The following is a 21,286-nucleotide window of genomic DNA, read 5'->3' as shown; positions in this document are numbered from 1 at the left end:
TGGCCTGTGAGTTTGGTCGTCTGTTTTCCAGACCAGTATTTTAGCACGGGCATGGGTGCCATTTGAGCACTTAAAATAAAGTAATGCAGCTACATTCTCTCTGGCACGGTGGAATGAATGTGGAATTGGGAATAAGGGAGACCAGGTTTCTAGCCCCAACTCTGTACTTTGCAACTGTGTCCACAAAATGACATTGGAAGGCCTATTTGTTTAATCTTGTGAAGCTTCATCGTTCAAAAATGTGTATTGGCTCTCCAAAATGTGCCTGGAAGTTGCTACAATTCTCAGAATGTCTGAGAAGCTCCCCAACAGTCTTAGTCTGCAGCCACGAAGTGAATAATTCTCAGCAATTTTCTAGGAAGCTGTTTTGATACTCACATGTGCATGTTCATCTGGCAGCCACCACCTCCAGAGAATAAAGCTTCTGATTTACTTCCACTTTCCAGACTCCACAGATGTTCCTCTCCTTGGCAAAATGTAGCCCAGATCTAAACATGGAAGGTGATTCTGAGACATGTAGTTGCCAATCTTAGCAGGACATGATGGTGGCACCCAGTTGATAACAGACATCTCAGCCCACTTTCTGCTACACAGGAGCCAAATGATCTTCTTTAAATCCTAAAACAGAGTATTCCACAACCAGGCTTCAAATGACTCAATGGCTTCCCATTTCTCGTAGGATAAAACCCAAATTCATCTGGATAACCTGCAAAGCTTGTCCAGCCTCTCCCTTCAATTTCATCTAATTCTAGCTTTCCCTTTCATCATTATATACAGCCAAACTGATTTTTATTCCTTTTTTTTTTTTAACATGTCAAACATTTTATCACCTCAAAATTCTTACAGTTACTGTTCCTTCTGTTTAGAATATCTTCCACCTTGATTTTTCTTATCCTTCTATCAAAGAGTCCTCTCCCAGTTTCTTTCTGTCACCCCTTTTGTTTTCTTCAGTGCATTTACTGCAATCTGCTCTTTTTGTGTATTTAGTTATTATCTGTCATACTCACTGGAATATAAGCTCAGTGAAAGTTGGTACTATATTTATCAATTGCCCCCCTAGTTCTCTGTCTTGGCTTAGTTACCAATTATCCTCTTGGAACATAGATCATCATGGGCTGAATTCGCTGCTTCAAGTAATCAGAGAGCATCAGTTTTTTTAGTGCCCCAGAGCCTGTAGTTATTGTACCAACCTTAACGAAAGTACAAAGGAGATAAGGGCAAGACATGCTCGTTGCAATGCTTAAACAGTTTCAGTATATCTCAAGCAAAGAATCCTAATAAATCCCAATAAAACCAAGATTCTACAGCTTTTTACTATTGGTGTTCTACAGCCTCTCTTTCCTCTCATTACCTGGAATAGTCAGAAATCTCATGTTAATTTATAAACCCTGATGCCATCATCAGGACTGGACTGTGGACTGAAAGGAGACGATAAATACCAATAATAATTACCAAATGTTGAATAACTATCATATGCCAATAATATGATAAATTACTTCTGAACCTCACAATATTGCATGGAAAATAATTCTCTCACTTTTCCAAATTATTTTTAAAATTTTCCTAATTTTAAAAATAATTTTCTAATAATCTTTAAAAATTATTTTTATAAAAACTAATAACTTGAGCAAAGTCACAGAGGTTATTTGAGGTTAAACTGGGGTTTAAATCTTGGTCAGTTTGATTCTAACACCCAAATTTACTTCCCTGTTTCTGCAGTATTCTAGGTCTCTTTTGATTTTATAATACATTGTGTTCGTGATAGCATTATTTATCTCACCCTGTATTCCCACTCTCTGTCCGTTTGTTCTGTGTTAAGCATAAGACTGCTGTTTAGACTGGCTTTGGCCAATATAATAAGGTAGGAGTTCCACATCTGAGCCTGGGCCTTAAGAGACTCACATGAATATGCTCACCCTCTTATTTGTCTGCCTGGACTAGTTCTTTGGTTTAGGAGAGAATGAAAGATACATCGGTGCAGCACCATCCTCAACTAGACCCAGCCATGCTTTTCCAATCCCCAAAAAGGCTATACATATGTGAGAGCTCATCCAAGTACAGCAGAACAGCCCAGCTGAGCCCAGCCAAGATCAATCAAGCCTGAGCAAGCCAAACACAGTCAATAAGCCCAACCAAGGTCAGCAGAACAGCCTAGCTGAGCCCTGCCTGGATGAGCCAATTCCTAGCTGATTCATACGCTCAAAAAAAAGATAAATGATTGCTATTTTAACCATGGTATGCTGGGGTTGTTTTTCTCACAGTAATAGCAAATTGATACAGACACTAATTGGCTCTGCAAATGTGCTTAAAAATAATGCTTACAACCATTCATTAAGACCTTATGCATGAGACACAGTGCAGAACACTTTACATTCATCATCCCTTTAGATCTTTTTCAAAAACTCTCTGAGGGTTTCACAGATGGGAAAAATTAGATGAATAGAAATGAAATAACTTACTCAAGTTTACACAGCTTGCTTAAGTGGCAGAGTTGGAATTTAAACCTAAGTCTATCTGGTTCCAAAGTTGTTCTTTTTTTTTTGTTTTACCAGGTTGACTTTATTCATAATCTAGACCTCATATAGAAAATAATCAGCTGTGTGAATATGACTGAGTTCTCTGGGTCCATTTTCTTCAACTACAAACTAGAGGGAACTAACTAAATATCTTTTTTCCTTCTTACCTTCTTTGGTTCTATGTTCCTACATACAAAAGTTATCTGAGGGCCGTTGGAGTTAAAGCATATATGCAGTTTGATGATAATGGTGATGACGATGACAATGACAATATATGTCACAGAGATGAAAGCATAGACATACTTTTTCCAAGAAAGAGAACTAAGATGATTGTTGCAAGTGAGTGTAAAAATTAACTCTGAAAACTTGCATGTAAAATAGAGGAATAAATCTGGGCCGCACAAGCTTCCTTCCTAATGCAATAAACAACAATAACAACAACAACAAAAGTGTCAGCCAAAAATATCAAATTTATCAAATAAGCAAGAAACTAGATATAATGTGGGGCTTCAAAGAGCAGATTTCAAGATCTCAGCAGAGGTGCATGTCCTTGTGCACTCTTCTGCTCTCTCTCCTATCTCTATATGTAACACGTATACAAAGGACATCTCTCTATATATATCTATATCTCATACACATAAACTATCATATATGTGCCATTATGTGTATTTATATTTACATACATATTCCATATAAAACATGGAGTCAATAATTAAGAGTTAAAATATGACTAAATAAGAGAATAATATGGAAAAGGAGATAGTTGACAAAATAATACCATTGTAGAACTAATATGTAAATTAGGAACAACAAGAAACAGATAAGACATATCAGGAAATTGCAATTAGTTACAAAAGAAAGCTTCTTGATATCATAGGAATTGTCAATAAAGGGCTCTTAAGAAATAAAAAGTTCTTAGAGACTTGACAATACATAGTGTGGTTACATCCAACAGACCTGCAGCGACCCAGGCATAAAGGGAAAGTTGCTTATAAGGAGGAAAATCAAATTTACCTCAAAGTTCTCTGCAACACCAATTATGCCAGAAGACAGTTGAGCCAAGTTTGCACAATTCTAAAAGAAAATTAAACACAGTCAAAAAGTATATCAAATACAAAGCCACAGGGAGATATTCTTGAACCGGAGCCCTTCTTAGCAAATATAATTGATGAAATCCTGTAAACCAAAAAGGCACAGTAAAGAGAACTAGCAAAGTAGTAAAGAAATATTTGTAAACAGTTCAGAAATACTTTTGCTGCCAGTCCAATTCCTTTATCTTTTGATAAATTAGAAAAGGTATTTTAAATAATATGAAAAATAGTCCATAACAGAAATATTTTAAAGCATACAGATTATAAGATAGTTATATAATTTTTATTCTCACAGCTATATTAAGATAGATATCTTGAATACTATGTAATGTTAATTATTAATATTTATAGAGGTGGTTTTAGATGATTTTATTAACTTATTTGTTGCTATTTCTTGAGTTTTGAAAAGATGTACATGTAAATATATAGTTAAGTCAATTCATCATTGTTATATTTAAAGAGCAGAAGAAAAAAATTAGATCTTAACCTACTATAAGTAAGCTATAAGTAAGAGATGGTAGAGAGGGAGAAATAGAGCGATAAAGGAAACTTTCTGATAGCGTGGCATGGTAAAAGGAGCGTTCCCCTTCTATGAGCATCTGTGACCTCTGATTTTCCTCCTTATAAGCAACTTTCTCTTTATGCCTGGTTGCCTAGCAGGTCTGTTGCAGTAACCACACTATTGTCAAGTCTCGAAGAACTTCTCTCTTTTTATTGACCATCATTATGATATCACAAAGCTTTCTTTTGTAACTAATTTCAACCAGGTCCCTTGCTTTACTCTCTACAACTTAGTTCCATCATCTACATGGGTGGAGGTATGTTGTTACCTCCGAATTGACTGTAATAATGAAATGAAACAATCTATGTGATAAGGTCAAAACAATCTTACGAATATGTTCGCTTCTCTTCTCCCCTTCCCCTGACAAGCAGGAGTGTTCTGATTTTCCAAGACAAATCTTGGATTAAAGGATAGTTAATGGAGAATACAGTGAACGCAAAATGGAAAATAGCAGGGAGTACAGACCGACTGTGGTGGTGGAATTGGTTGTATGTGTTTCATTTCTTTAGAAAAAAATATGTCCCAATTACTGTCTGCAGGTATATCCTCCCACTTCCCTTTCATGTGGTCTAGGGTAGGCCTGAAATCTGGACTTAGGAGGTGGCACATATCTGCTTGTCCACAGTGATTCAGAAATAAACAAGTGGCATAAGTCAGATGGAACAGAAAGATTCCAGGGTCTTTGAAGGGTGAGGAAGATGATCTTTCTCTTCTGAATCTGACTTTAAGACACTGAAGCCTGGAACCACTCACATCTCCATCTTGCCAATCAAAGAGAGAGGCCTCGGCCGGGCGCGGTGGCTCAAGCCTGTAATCCCACCACTTTGGGAGGCGGAGACGGGCGGATCACGAGGTCAGGAGATCGAGACCATCCTGGCTAACACAGTGAAACCCCGTCTCTACTAAAAAATACAAAAAACTAGCTGGGCGAGGTGGCGGGCGCCTGTAGTCCCAGCTACACGGGAGGCTGAAGCAGGAGAATGGCGTGAACCCGGGTGGCGGAGCTTGCAGTGAGCTGAGATACAGCCACTGCACTCCAGCCCGGGCGACAGAGCAAGACTCCGTCTCAAAAAAAAAAAAAAAAAAAAAAAAACCAGAGAGGCCTCCTGAGAGTGGAACCAACACAAAGCCAATATCAGGAGGAAATAATTCAACTCATTGGATCCAGCAGAGCTCAACTATATAAGTTATGTGAGCTAATTAATCCCCTTTTATTTGCGAGAGGAAGGGTTGGTTTAGTTATCTGCAATGCAAAGAGTCCTACTTGAACAGACAGGATTGTTTCTCTGTCTTTACATTTGTTTGTGTATTTGTTTTTGTTTGCTTGTTTAGTACAGGTATGGAAGTAACTACAGAGTGTGAGACCATAGATGAGATAAAAAGAATATTGAGAAGTATTTCTGGACACTATTGGTTTCTAGTGTGAAATTGCCTAATGAACTTCAAGAAATATAAGCAGATGACTAACATTATTTTAAAATTATCTTTAGTGGTATGAATTTTACTTTTTTCTCCACATTTTAGTACTCTAGGACTAAGAGCCATGGTTTGTAATTTTATTGATAAAACATTGAAAAGACCAGTTTAAGGGTTTTGCTCATACCATTCTCTTATTTGGGAAAGTTGTAACTCTTTCCCTGCCTTCTCTGCTGCACAATCTCCCTTTGTTCAGTGAACTCTTGCTCCTACCCAGGCTCCAATACCACTTAATTCCAGCATTTCCCCATCCATTAATGCCAATGACTAACCTTTAGTCCACCAAATGGGTTCCCCTGCATGTCCGTGGTAACCCCTTCTTATGTCTCTCAATACATTTGCCACGTGGCGATACAATAGTCTCCCACTAGGCCATAAGCTCCTTGAAGATAGGAACTGACTCACATCATATTTCTATTTTTAGTACTTATCACAGACCTGGATGTGGTAGGTGTGTTGGAAATCTTTTGTTTAACCTCCTTTCTCTCCTCAAATTCACTCTCCGCATTTACGTAAGCTATTTTGTTTATTGATGGCATCACCTCTTGCCCTATGGTTCACACTCAGGTTTGGCTAATGGGAAGTACAGGCAGGAGATAAAAGGGAGAGAAAATGAGTTGGGATGTTTTTCTGTTGACTTTTTCTACCAACCCACTGTGGGTTGGTAGAAACTCTCTATTTGAGGCTAATCGTGTGATGTATCGCCCACTAGGTTACTTAAGGGGTGTATGTCTGCTGCCTAAACCCTGAAGGCTGGGTGCTGAACCAAGGCCCTGGTGCCCAGTGGAGGAGCAGGTGTCCTTGAGAATTCAAACATTTGTAGAGTGTCTAAGAACCTACCAAGAAAACGAGTCTCATTGCTCAAACACAGTAGACAAAGAGCAAGAAAAGTAGTTTAAAAACAGTTTAGAGACAGAAGTAGTGTAGATCTCTAGAGCTGTCCTGCTGTAGTCCAGGAACACCCTGTATGCAAGTTTTAATAAACTCATCTACTTGTCAATCTGGACTTGTCCAAGTCATTCTTTGGTCTCTCAGCACCTTCCCAGTTTCGGGGTGGGGGACATCACAGTCCCAAGTTTTTCTTGTAACAATTGGTGTCATGAATAGGATCCAAGAAACCAGACGATGAGTCAGGAAGGGGTATGTGCAGGGGAAATCCGGGGTGGTTTGCAACATGCACCAAGGGTGGAGTTGCCTGACCGCTCAACCTCTGTGGGCCACCACATGGTACAAGGATGCTCAGAAGACTTTGGCAGGGACTGAGCACATATTACAAGAAGCTAAGATATTAAAGTACAGTAAGGATAGCAAATATGCAGTTGTTGCAATAAAGCTGGCTCTGAAAAATTGTTAGAGCAGGAAAGGGAGAAAGGGTAGAAACTCCTGCCAAAGTTCAAAGGTATGCCAGGCTTTCTAGAACTCCAGCTGGTTATATATTATGGCTCATTCTTGTGCAAATTTAAAAACTGATGGGGGCCAGGCTAGGTGGCTCATGCCTGTAATCCCAGCACTTTGTGAGGCTGAGGCACGCAGATCACTTGAGGTCAGGAGTTTAACACCAGCCTGACCAGCATGGTGAACCCCATCTCTACTAAGAATACAAAAATTAGCTGGGCATGGTAGCATGTGTCTGTCGTCCCAGCTACTTAGGAGGCTGAGGCAGGAGAATCCCTTGAAATCGGGAGGCGGAGTTTGCAGTGAGCCAAGATTGTACCACAGAACTCCAGCCTGGTGACAGAGCAAGATTCTGTCTCAAAGCAAAAACAAAAACAAACAAAAACAAAAAAACTGATGGACGAATTACAGCAAAGAATTTCAGAGCTCAAATGGTTAACTTGCAACTATAGCATTAAGTAGAGTCTTGTAAAGGTCTCTATTGCTCTTTCCTCTTCTACCTGCTTTGAATCTGCTGTTACTAAGCTACCAATGTTGACATAAAACTCACCAATTGAAAGATACTTGGAGATTTTGTTTTTCTTGTAAGTTCAACCAGTTGTAGCTAAAATGTAAACAGTAAAAACTCATTTGAAACTGAAAAGAGGGTAAAAGAGGTTTTTTAAAAATAAAACTGTTATAGAAACTGTTTACCCAAAATTTTGGTCCACAACCTTCATTGGATTGCCTATTAGGGAAAAGTTTAGCCATAACAGGTCCCAATTTTGTCAAATATAATTTCCATCCAGCTGTCTTTTGTAAAATAATGAGTTTTGATGCTGTCTCATGGATCAAGTTCTGAAGTAAAGCTATTAGATCTTTGTGTGTGCTTACACATGTTTAAATGTGTTCGTGTACACGTACATGTACATGTACTATGTTATATATAGTGTCCAGCATGCTACCAAATTGGCTTATAAGGAAATTAGTACTTATAAACAAAATAAGTCTAAATGCTTTTTAGGTCCACATGAATTTAGTAATCGTTAATAAATAAGCTGGCTTTAAAATTATTGGTAAGATAAAAAGAAAAATGTCTTCAAAAGTGTCAGATACATTTTTGTCTGGGTTTACTCATTAGATAAGTTTTCTATTCACCTCTGCTAGATATTTTAAGGTGTCAGAGTTTGACACAAAGTTGGTAAGACTGTAAACCCAGCCCAAGCCAGAATGATCTTTGTTTGTATGATTTTTTAGTAAGCAGACTAATTGGATACTGTTGGTTTAATAAAAATAGCTAAATTGTCTGAGTTACTGGCAAAACACACGTCCATGTATTTAAGGTTCTTGCTTAGATGAACATCTAATATTAACAGTCTTTAAAAATAATTAATAAAAAATAATAATTTGTCTTGGTTCTCAAGAGTAATCTAGATAAACTGCTAAAAATAAATTAATTAAATAAATGTAAATAAATGTTTATAAATAAACATTTTGTGTGATTTAAAATCTTAAAATTATTTTAGGTACTCATTGAATGTCTGGGTCATTTCCAATTTAAAAAGGGTTATAATATAGGATATTGGTCACACTTCTGGGCACATTAATAGAAAATAAAATATATGATATGGGAAAAGCATTGATGGACCTCAGTAAGCCTGATAAAATACAGACTGGGTCCAAAAGTAATCAAAAAACAAAAAGGGGATGAGCCATATGGGTGCCTGTATACTTGCCCCAGCCCACACCAGCAATAAGCTTCAAGTGATACCACCTTCCAAGGGGATTCTCTGAAATTGCCCAAACAATCCAAAAGTTACATAAGGTACAAATAGGCTGTCCCTAAGCCCCTCCAATAGCCCTTTAGGGACCTGTGAAGAAGCCAGATAGCACTTGGAGAATGATGGTAGACTACTATGAGCTAAACAATGTGGGCCCCCCATACATGCAGCTGTACCTAATATTGCTCAACTGTTGGAGTAAGTGGTCCTTAAGCTAGGCAATGTCCATGCTGTGATTGACTTGGCTAATGCCTTTCCTAGTATTCTTTTAGCAGAAGATTCACAAAGCTAGTTTGCCTTCACTTAGGAGGGCCAACAGTGGACTCTCCAGGTGCTACCACAAGGGTACCGGCATAGCTGCACCATTTGACACAGTGTGATTGCACAGGACCTGTTTAGACTGTCTTTGCCCTCCTTGATTTCTCTGTTTCACTGTATTAATGATAACATACTACCCTCAGAGTCTCTTAGAGATCTGGAGACTGCTCTACAAACCATCTTGGATGGCCTAAAGGACAGATGATAGAAAGTCAACCTCAAAAAGATACAAGAGCCCAGCACAACCATCCAATTTTCAGGAGTTACCTGATTGGGTAAGACCTGAAAAATACCCAGAGCTCTTATTAACAAGATAGCACAACAGTCTGTTCCCCAAACAGTAAACTAACTCCAGGTTTTCACAGGTTTACTGGGCTACTGGAGGATATTCATTCCTCATTTGGCACAAATTCTGCATTTGTTATGCACACTAACAAGAAAACAATAAAAATGGGACTCAACATGGAGAGCAAGAGGCATGTGACAAAACAAAAATATTGATAAAACAAGGTCAAGCACTAGAGACCCCATTGTCACCGCACTGTTTTATATTAAAAGGCACTGGCGATGTCACAAAAATAAATTGGGGTTTATGGCAAAAGCAACCAATAAAATGATACCTGAAGGGTTTTGGTGTTAATTATGAAAGAGGACAATATAGTCCTACAATACAGTCCTACAATATAGTCCTAGAGCAACAGTTACTGGCCATGTATAAGGCATTGCATCAGTGGAGGCCATCACAGTAAAAGCTGCTTACCCCATAAAAGGGTGAACAGAAAGCCTCTTAGCTAAGCTCACCTCCGGGGTGGCATGATCACACACTCTGCAGAAATAGCACTCCTTTCTGAAACAAAGGGGTATCCTGTTCACTAATCCTTTAAGTCAGAAACTATAGGAGGATCTCAGACCGGTCTACTTTGAACACATGGAGGCAGCCAACATGGCAGTGGAGCCACCTATGAGGCCAACCATGATATATAAGGGGATCCTGCTGATATCCACTAGAATCTGGTACACTGATGGGCCTAGCAAAGGTATCCAACACTGGACATCAGAACAAAACATAGACTAGAGGTTCACTTACCATAAAACACAACAGGGCAGGCCTCATTAAAAAAACATGGCCTGCTAAACACCCAATTATGTGGGATTTTAATATGTCCTAGGACAGCTCTTTAAGGTCCTGAACTAAGACCCTCCCTGAAGCCATACACACTTTAAATAAGCCACCCATTATTACACATGGAATCACTCTCTACGAATGGTTGGCAAGGCTTGCAAAACAGGCTCTGCAAACTCCCAGGGTTACCTCTGAGACACCGAAATGTGCCTCTGGAGCAGGTGGTCAGACTGTGCTCCTGAGAGCACCAATGGATCTGTCAAGTGGTGATGACTGCATGGACCCATAGTTAAGCTGGAAAGTGACTCTATACTGGATCAGTTTTATGGCATCAGAGGGTTCCAAGGAGACTGCTGCGGGGGGAGGTGGTCCTAGCTGTGATCCTGCATAGAGGTCCAAAAGCCTTATAATATCAAAACATGGCAGCACCAATACCTGCTGGAGTGATCACAATGCAGACAGCTTGGACAAGGGCAAAAACTTAGCAATTGGTTGTTGTGCCTCTTCCTGGGAAGGAAAGCCATGTCTGGTACTGTAGCACCAGGCCTGAAGCCCGTGATGGCCTCCCTAATAGAGCCCATGGAAAAAAATACAATGATAACAATGTTACTAAAACTAGATACACCCATGAGAGTCCTTACTAAACACTTGTGTTTATGCCCATAGGTTGTTGTTTCTGCTACCCATGGCAGCTGGTAATGTCTTTCGGGACTGGGCTGCAACTACAGCGGCAGTCAGCAACCAGTCTGATTGTTGAGTATATGAATGCGTCCCGCTATCAAATCCTAATGTTATGCCTTGGGATATTCTGCCTTTCTCCTGACAGAACTGGAATGACTGGTTCAGACGCCCTGACAGCGCAGTCCAGGCTCACTGGGGATTGCATCCAACTGGAGGCTCAACTGACAACTCAATAGAGATCCAATAACAAGTGTCCTTGCAGATGCTACCTGTTGTGTCTCTGTGCCTGATAAAGGGAATAATGACACAGATGCTTTAAATCCTTTGCCAGCTCAGATCCGTGATATAGCCCAATTAGGTTTTTTTGACTCATTCTCAAATTGGTTACATACCTTACCTACTCATTGGAGTTATGTCTCACTAATAGACAATATAATTTTAATTAGCTCCTGCTTTTTATGCTGTTGTGTACAATGTAGACGTGGCCTGTATACATGGCTATACATTATAGGCCCATAGAGTTCTTCACCTCGTATTTTGCTCAGGGTTCATTGAACAAGACTTACAAAAAAAGAGTAAGAGCTGGGGAATGACATGAATTTTAGTGTGGTGGGTCCCCTACCAGGTTATTTAAGAGTGTATGTCTGCTGCCTGAACCCTGAAGGCTGGGTGATAAGCTAAGGCCATAGTACCAGGCCAAGGAGTGGGTGTCCCTGAGAACCCAAACATCCTGGAGAGTATTTGAGAACCCACCAAGAAAAATAGTCTTTTGCTCAAACACAGTAGGCAGAGAGCCAGAAAATTAGCTTAAAAATAGTTCAGAGACAGAAGGTGGTGTGGATCTCTATAGTTGTCCTGCCATCAAACAGGAGTGTCCTGTCTGTAAGTCTTAATAGACACATCTGCTTATGAAGCTGGACTTGTCTGTCATTCCTTTGTCCCTGGGCACTTCTCCAGTTTGGAAGTAAGGGGTGTTATAGTCCCAAGTTTTTCTCGTAACAGACACCTTTTCAGGGTTCCCAGTGCAGGTCCCTCTCTTTGTCTGTTCACACCTATGAGTGATAAGGGCTCCTATTTCCAGCTCCAGGTTTCTGTACTATCCTTTGTTGGTTTTCATCAACCCTGGCCACAACTTTATTAAACTCTCTATAAATTGCCTCTTTCCTATTAGGTACTGGCTGTGCATAGTTAGGTAGGTAAGAAATACATGTTTTAAAGAATCAGTTCTAGGATGGATGATAAAAATATATATTAAAGGTATGGGTAATTGCCACGAATAGTATTGGATGTCCCAGATTTGCCTTCACTGTGTAGTGAGTGTGCCTGGCTGTCTTGAATGAGCACCACAGAAGATGGATGGTGCATTAACTTGGGCTAAGGATAAGGAACATTCATGAGGGTCCTGAAGTCAGCCAGAGGTCAGGTGCTATAGGTTAGAACAAATTCGCTGAGATAATTGTTGGGGAGACAGGTCATGAGCAGGAGATGAAGTGTTAAGTAAGGCAGGAAGAGGCACAAATAACCAAGGTCAAAGCAGGCAAACTACAAGAAAGGCTTGGATTTAGACACAGAGAAGAAATAAGTGGGTCAAAGCTTGGAAATCGAGTGGGGTTTTCTAGGGCAATTCTCATAGATGTTGGTCTCCTGTCTCTGCATCCTTTCATGTGTGACTCATGAGGTGTGTTTATGTGTGTGTGTGTGTGTGTATGTGTGTGCGTGTGAATAAGCTCAACAGGTACTTACACATTTTTCATCACCAATACCACCAAACTATATACCAACAAAAACTCTCTCTCAATCTCTCTCCCTCTCTCTCTCTTTCACACACACCCACACCCACACCCACACACACACACACATACAGACACCTCTACCCCTGAAGTTCATAGTGGACACACATCTCTTGCAGTGGCCATAGAGATGCCAGCAGTGGTTTCCAGGAAATGCTCCTCTAGAAATTCCCTTTTTATGTATCTTTCATACAAAATAAAGGAAATTTGCATCTATCTCTCTGCTTTTCTCCGCTTACCCAATGTCTCATGATGATCTGTTTTGCTTTCTGCATCTGAATCAACCTATTTTGCCTCAGGAAGTAGCCCTCTGTGTTATTTTACTGCTTCCACCTTGACAAAAGAGCCTGTGTGAAGTGGAATTGAAGGGTCATCATATTTTCTGTCATTTCATTATTGAGGTTTATTGGTCTTTCGTATCCGCCTCACACTTGTGCAGACCTCTCAGAGCTGCTCACCTCCTCAGCTTCCATCTAACGTTACTCCCATGAGTGACCTCTTTAAGTACTCAATTTTAAACTTGGTTTTTCCATCAAAATCATTCATAATCACTGCTATTATCTCTTATGATTACTATAGTCATTTTGGCTCAGAATAGCTAACAACATTAGCCTTTAGTCTGGTAAACCTTGGCAATTGTATTTGGTGGAAGATCTAGTGTGTTAGTAAGAAAATAGCTATGATGCCTGAGTCTGTGTGTTATTTTTCAAGGGTCAGATAGATTCCATCTGGGTCATAGATATGTTATCCCATAAAATCCTTATGCCAACGATTACAATTATAATTAAACTTTGTAGGTGAGAAAACCAAAGTTCAGAGTGGTTGAATGAGCTGCCAATATTACAGAGCTAATAAGTAACAGAGATGGGATTTAAACCCTGACCTGGTTATTGTACCTTTTTACTGCACTACATTATTTTGGACTGCAGAGAGCATTTATAAAATCTGGAGAAAACAGTTGGCATCAGAACACCCAGAATAATAAGGTTGGGTGCCAGAAAGTGAGACTGAAAAAGCACTGGGTCGTAATCAATTTGCAGCGAGCATTCGCAGTGCTCTGATGTAATGAAATATGTAGCTGCAACTTATATTCCATTGGTTCAGGTTTAGTTGTGGGAGCAGAGGGTGCAGAAGGAAAAACAGGCAACCTGAACTGCAGAGATAGGAGCAAAACACAAGGAAGGGTAAGACAGTGAAAACCTGTGACTGTCTCTTTTTTAAGAGATACAGTAGCTGCTGTTGTGTGTCACCCAGATCTCTCCTTTCAGAACCAAAGTACCTGTTGCCCCAGCTGCTAGGAGTGTTGACCACAGACAGCTGTCATCAGAGCCTCCCTCTGAGCTCTTCCATCAGCTGAAGAGAAGCAGCTTTTCCAAGATCAATCCCCTTTCTAGGCATAGCCCACGTCCAGTGATAGGTCAATTCTCCTTGTGTCACGTGAGGCCTCTCTGTAAGGCCATCCAGCTCCAGAGTGCTGTGAAGTCACCTGAGGCTTTTGCTCTGACTGCATCTTTTTCATCTTGCCCCTCGGCCCAATTCTCCTGCTTTCACTTCTCTACAGGTGTTTGCCCTAACTTCACCACCCAGTAAATTTCCTGCACAGAAATCAATGCCTCAGAGTCTATTTCCCAGGGAACCTGAACTGCAATATGGAGTAAGTCACGAATCTCTGTTGTGGCAGCCAACTCTAGTTAATCTCAATATTTCTGAGAGAGTTATGACTATTTGTCAAATATTTACTGTAGTACCAGTAAATGTATCAGGATACAATAAATATTAGGGGTACTTTCATAAGTGTAAGAATGGAAATACTTTACCAATTTTCAAGGCAGCAATTTAGCTGCTGTTGGAGGATAAGTCAGTGGTCTGGGCAGAATTCAGATCTGAATAAGAACATCCATTAACATTATTTTATCTCCAGGGTCTTGAATGCTGATGACAGCATGAAAACATCTTAATAATCACTAAGCACATGCTGAAATGTTACGCCTCTGCTCGGTGTTTTAAGAAGCTCTTTCTTCCATTTTAAAAATGTCTATAAAAGTCCCTTCAGGATTGCCAGAAGTTAAGTCACTGTGGTCACAGGCTTGTCCTCCAGTGACCAAGGCAATGAGAAAATATTCCTGAAACTCTTCTAGGTATGAGAACCACAGGGCACGTTATTATACTTTTAAGTGGTGTGGCATGTGAAGAACAGAGCACAAACATCTCAGGGTTTTGGAAACGAGATAATATACCATCATCAAAGCTCTATCTCTAACCGTATCCCCTCATCTTCAGTAATACCAACAACGTGCTTTGTGACTCACTCTTCCATTCTCGTAGACCTTTGCCCATCTTCTGCCCTGATCATCCTGTTGTTTCTTTAAGAACCAGATGAAACAATGCCATCTAGTCAGAATTGTTTACTTCTGTAAGGGATATAAATAAATCTAAAGTTTTTTGGAAAGCAATTGAACTTCATACATGTTCATACCTTTATAATTAGGCATTTCACTTCTAAAACCCTCTTAAGAAAATAATACAAAATGTAGTACAGATTTTTCAAATATAAAGATATAAAAAATTCCTAGCCATGACCATAAAAAAATCTTCCCTTTGTTTTTCTTTCATTCTGTTTCCTCTTTTATTAGAATTTAAGCTTTGTCAGGTCAAGAAACACGTTTGTTTTCTTCACTGCTGTATCCCCACTATCTAAAACAGTGCCGCAATGGTAACCATGGTAAATGTGCAGCAAATATTTGATAAATTGTTAAATTAATCTTCAAATGTGCAGAAGGTAGTTGGAAAAACATGAAGTTTAATTGAGATATAAAGAAGACTTGCATACAAGAAGAGTAGTACTTTATTTCTGGTTGGAAAGAGCATTGTAAAGATGCCAAATTCCCTGGTAATCTATATATTTACAGTATTTTTCACTCAACATATGAATGGAAAAAAATAAAGTACTTTTCCTTTTATGTGGGGAAATAGGAAAGGTTTTATCATACCACATATTTGTGTATACACATCTATGCAGATATATATATACACATACATACACACACACACACACACACACACATATACACACAAACACACATAAACAGAAATAAAAATGGTGTGGTACTGAAAAAGTGCTTTAAATGCTTTACCTGATGATGTGACAGTTATAACTTAGTGAGGTATAAATGCAAGAGATGTGTTATTCCCAAAATTACTATTAACTGTGCTTTGTTGAATCTTCCTTTCCTTGTTGAATCTTTCCTTCCCACTGGTTAGCAACCATCTATGTAATATTATTAGTAAAACAATCTATGTTCAGTCCAGACCACTGTAAAACTTTAATCTCCAACTCCTACCCTCCATCCCCTCTAGCTGCCCTCCTAGCACATTAAGGAAACATACCATGAGATCCATAAACTCCTATTTTCTGTAGACGTTTCAGCTGCTACCAAGAAAGTAAACTTCTGATGAATCTACTGTACATCCAGGCCTAACAATGACTGCCTTGGTGACTCAGAACATCAGTTTCTCATGTGGGTAAAAAAGCAGACTGGGCCTTTTAGCACCTTTCTAAAGATACTGCATGCAACATTAACTACATTTTTCAAAACATCCAGGAGTGAAGGGGATAAAAGGAACAATAGGTTATAAGCATTCACCATTTTCTCTCTCCCACTTCTCCCAGTGGAGGGAAGCAGATTGCTTGCTAGGTCAGTTCTGGGCCCTCTTCTAGTTATGTAAAAATTAGGACAAAAGGCAAAGGATAAGACAAAACAAAAGACCTGAGCCAGAGACAGAAATGTTAGGAGGAGAGATGAAGGTTGTTTTAGGCTGGGAAGAAAGAAAGTTTTTGAAGGGGGCAGATAATGGGGAAAACAGGAGAGATTTATTCTGTTTCTCTTGGACTGTGGAGAGTCCAAGAGAAATGGAAGGAGATTTATGTGGGGAAAGGAGTGTTGTTGTTGTTGTTGTTGTTGTTGTTGTTTATTATACTTTCAGTTCTGGGATACATGTGCAGAACGTGCATGTTTGTTACATAGGTATACATGTGCCGTGGTGGTTTGCTGCACCCATCAACCCGTCATCTACATTAGGTATTTCTCCTAATGCAATCCCTCTTCTGGCCTCCCAGCCCCCAACAGGCCCCGGTGTGTGATGTTCCCCTTCCTGTGTCCACGTGTTCTCATTGTTCAACTCCCACTTATGAGCGAGAACAGGCAGTGTTTGGTTTTCTTTCCTTGCATTAGTTTGCTGAGAATGATGGTTTCCAATGTCATCCATGCCCCTGCAAAGGACATAAACTCATCCTTTTTTATGGCTGCATAGTATTCCATGGTGTATATGTGCCTCATTTTCTTTATTCAGTCTATCATTGATGGATATTTGGGTTGATTCCAAGTCTTTGCTATTGTGAACAGTGCTGCAACAAACATACATTTGTGTGTGTCTTTACAGTAGAATGATTTATAATCCTTTATGTATATACCCAGTAATCGGATTGCTGGGTTGAATGGTATTTCTCATTCTAGATCCTTGAGGAATTGCCACACTGTCTTCCACAATGGTTGAACTAACTTGCACTCCCACCAACAGTGTAAAAACGTTGGAAAGGAAAATTTTTTAAGGGAATTTTCTGGCTGCTACAGCTGCACCCTTTGAAACTTCTGCTTCCATTGCTTTTTGTTTTGAAATATACTATGCTAAATATTTCAACTGGTTTTAGCTGTTGAACTATTCATTTTTATGGGACTTTGCATAGCACTAGTTGCAAAGTAATTGGGTTACATGAACTATATGAGGTATTTTATTTACCAAACATGCCACCTGTGTATTCTGGTCAAGAAGAATTATTCTAGATGCTTATGAGGCCCTGGTATTTAGATAGTTAAACAATGATCTTCAGATGCTCTGGTGGTTTCCTCAAAATTCTCTAAAACAAATACTTTGATGAAATTATTTTGGTTCTGAATAGCCTTGAATGCATCCTCAGAAATCCTAAGTTCATGTTCCAACTTTACTAACTGCACAAACCAACTGTGAACCTCATGAAGGCAGGAAAGACATATTATCATCTTTTTATATTGCCATGGTTTTAGCGATTGGCTATGTGGGGCACATAGTAAACACTCAATATGGGTGAATAAGTGTGTATAGCTTCAGACATTTTCAATAAATTCTTTAGTTGTTTTCATAAAGTACTGGATTAAAGCATCCTTCTGGTATCATGAGTCAACTCTTAAAAAATCAATTACCTATAACTTCAGGCAATATTGTTCTTTCTTAGTTGGGTATAGCAAGTGAATAACCATGCCCCCTGCCCCTCACCCAGGATGCTGCCTTAAATAAGGATAAATGTTCTCTGAGTTTGTATAAATAAATGAAAGAGAGGCAGAGAGAGAGAGAGAAAGATATGGGAAAGGAGAGAAATAAAATAATATGGGAATTTAAGTAAATTCTTCAGGGAAAGAAAATTTATTCTAGTATTGACTCCTTCATTGAAGTAACCAGTCGATACATACAAGAAGCCCAAAAATATTTTCAACATATTGGAAACATTGTTGGATGTTTCAGATGAACTGTTTACATATAGGAAACTGGTAAAATACAGGTGTCCTCATACAAGTCTTCTTTTATCATCACGGTTACTCTTACTTAAATTTATTAGCATTGATGGACACTTAGTAATGTACTCACATGGAAGAGGCTATATGTGTTTACACAGTATGGTGACTGCTCACCAATTTTTTTCCCAATTGATCAAAATGTCACCAATTTTTCTTTCCTGTGTGTGTGTGTGTTTTTTTTTTTTTAATAAAAGGGAAACACGTAAGTGTTTCTCCTGCCTCTGCCTCCTGGGTAGTTGGGATTACAGCTGCATGACAACACGCCCAGCTATTTTTTGTTGTTGTTGTATTTTTAGTAGAGACGGAGTGTCACCATGTTGGCCAGGCTGGTCTTGAACTCCTGACCTCAGGTGATCCGCCCACCTTGGCCTCCCAAAGTGCTGGGATTACAGGCATGAGCCACTGTGCCCAGCCATCAAGTGTTTTCTGAAGACATTCTGTTCCATCCCAAAGGCGCTCCACAATAATGTTCTTTTATCATTAATTGCTGGGTATTCTGAAATGTTTTCTCCCCTGAAGTAATAAGTCATAAGTTTCTGATGTTTTAAATTCTCTCTCTCTCTCCCCATCCTGGTTCTCCGAAGACAAGTGCCATGGAAATACTTTTGGATAGGCAAAATACATTCATTCCTTGTTCTATTCAAAGAGTCAATATCTCTAAGAAGGGCAGGTGCATTATCCAAAATATGGATTCTTCTCCTGCAAGAATGATTGATACTTTGGAGTTTTTTCTGCTGAATCTGTCATAATAAGGTTACTTTTAAAAAACTATTGCCCAAATACCATTCAGGACATTGGCATGGGCAGAGACTTCATAACTAAAACACCAAAAGCAATTGCAATGAAAGCCAAAATTGACGAATGGAATCTAATCAAACTAAAGAGCTTCTGCACAGCAAAAGAAACTATCATCAGAATGAACAGGAAATCTACAGAAGGGGAGAAAATTTTTGCAAGCTACCCATCTGATGAAGGTTTAATATCCAGAATCTACAAGGAACTTAAACAAATTTACAAGAAAAGACAACCCCATCAAAAAATGTGCAAAGGATATGAACAGACACTTCTCAAAAGAAGACATTTATGTGCCAAGAAACATGAAAAAAAAGCTGATCATCACTAGTCATTAGAGAGATGCAAATCAAAACCACAATGAGATACCATCTCACTTCAGTTAGAATAATGATCATTAAAAAGTCAGGAAACAACAGATGCTGGCAAGGCTGTGAAATAGGAACGCTTTTACACTGCTGGTGGGAGTATAAATTAGTTCAACCATTGTGGAAGACAGTGTGGCGATTCCTCAAGGATCTAGAACCAGAAATATAATTTGACCCAGCAATCCCATTACTGGGTATATGCCCAAAGGATTATACACACATATGTTTATTGCAGCACTATTCACAATAGTAAAGACTTGGAACCAACCCAAATGCCATCAATGGTAGACTGGATAAAGAAAATATGGCACATATACACCATGGAATACCATGCAGCCATAAAAAAGAATGAGATCATATCCTTTGCAGGGACATGGATGAAGCTGGAAGCCATCATTCTCAGTAGACTAACACGGGAACAGAAAACCAAACACCACATGTTCTCACTCATAAGTGGGAGTCAAACAATGAGAACATATGGACACAGGGAGGGGAACATCACACACTGGGGCTTGTAAGGGGTTGGGAGACAAGGGGAAGGAGAGCATTAGTACAAATACCTAATGCATGCGGGGCTTAAAACCTAGATGATGGGTTGATAGGTGCAGCAAACCACCATGACACATGTATACCTATGTAACAAACCTGCATGTTCAGCACATGTGTCCCAGAACTTGAAGTAAAAGAAAAAGAAAAAAAAGCTATTGCTCAAATCAATAGTTCATAACTCAACATCAATGATAATTTTTAAAAATATATTACATACTATAGAGCACTTACCCTTCTAAAAGCTTTTTGTGTAACAACTTTTTCAATCCTCACCACAGCCCCAGGAGGTTAGTTCTGCTACTATTCCTGCTTTATAAATAAGAAAAATAAGGCACAGAGAAGTTAGGCAATTTTCCAAGGTCTCACATAAAGTAAACAGTAGAGTAAGGGACTGCCATGTGGTCATCTGCTCATAGTCACCTCTCTCACCACTATGACACTCTGCATCTGATTAGCAGAAAATGAAATCTATGGACATTTTTAACGAGTATGCAAGCTTCCTAGGGCCAATGAGCCCCCTGAGAATTATACACAAACGTGTGTGCATATGTGCGTGTACTTATGTGTGCATTTCTCTGGGAAGAGACATTATTGCCTTCACTGGGTTCTCAGAATGCTTCAAGGCTCTATAAAAAGAGGTTAAAGAATAATATATGGGAAAATAGCATAGTCTTTGAGACCTAAGTCCCCATGGTTTAAATCTTGGCTCCATTACCTAGCAAAAAATTGAGCTGTAACAGCTTTAATTTTCCTGATGTGTTACACAGAGAATAACAATGCCAATTAATTGTGAGAACCAAAGGTGGTAATACACACCCAGCATTCAAAAGACTGTGTGGCATATAGAACCAAGAAATATTCCTGATCCCTCTGAAGGGCCTGTAGGCAAAGAGTATGTTCCCTGTCAATCAAGATATATGATGATGTCTTTGTCTATTTCTTTTCCCAGGATCTTAGTGATCTTTTCCAAATGTTTGCAGCCAGGAGCACTAATTATGAGTGAAGCTCTGAGGCACAATTCTGGCTTTTGTGAGACACAGTTCTCACCTTTATGCATATGATGCTCAAAGTTTTTTCCAGACCCAGGTGGGTCTTTTAATCCTGACATACATTTCTCTTGGCAGAAGACCAATTAGGAAAGAAATAAACAAAGCAACAACCCAAAGCTTGCCAACTTTGAAGTACATTTGATATTTTTTTAAAAATATGAAAACAATCTGAATGTAAAGGAAATGGCAGATTAAGCAAAGGTAATT

This window comes from Macaca thibetana, chromosome 8, assembly GCF_024542745.1.
Source record: "Macaca thibetana thibetana isolate TM-01 chromosome 8, ASM2454274v1, whole genome shotgun sequence".
Lineage (NCBI taxonomy): Eukaryota > Metazoa > Chordata > Mammalia > Primates > Cercopithecidae > Macaca > Macaca thibetana.
This window is presented reverse-complemented; position numbering follows the sequence as displayed.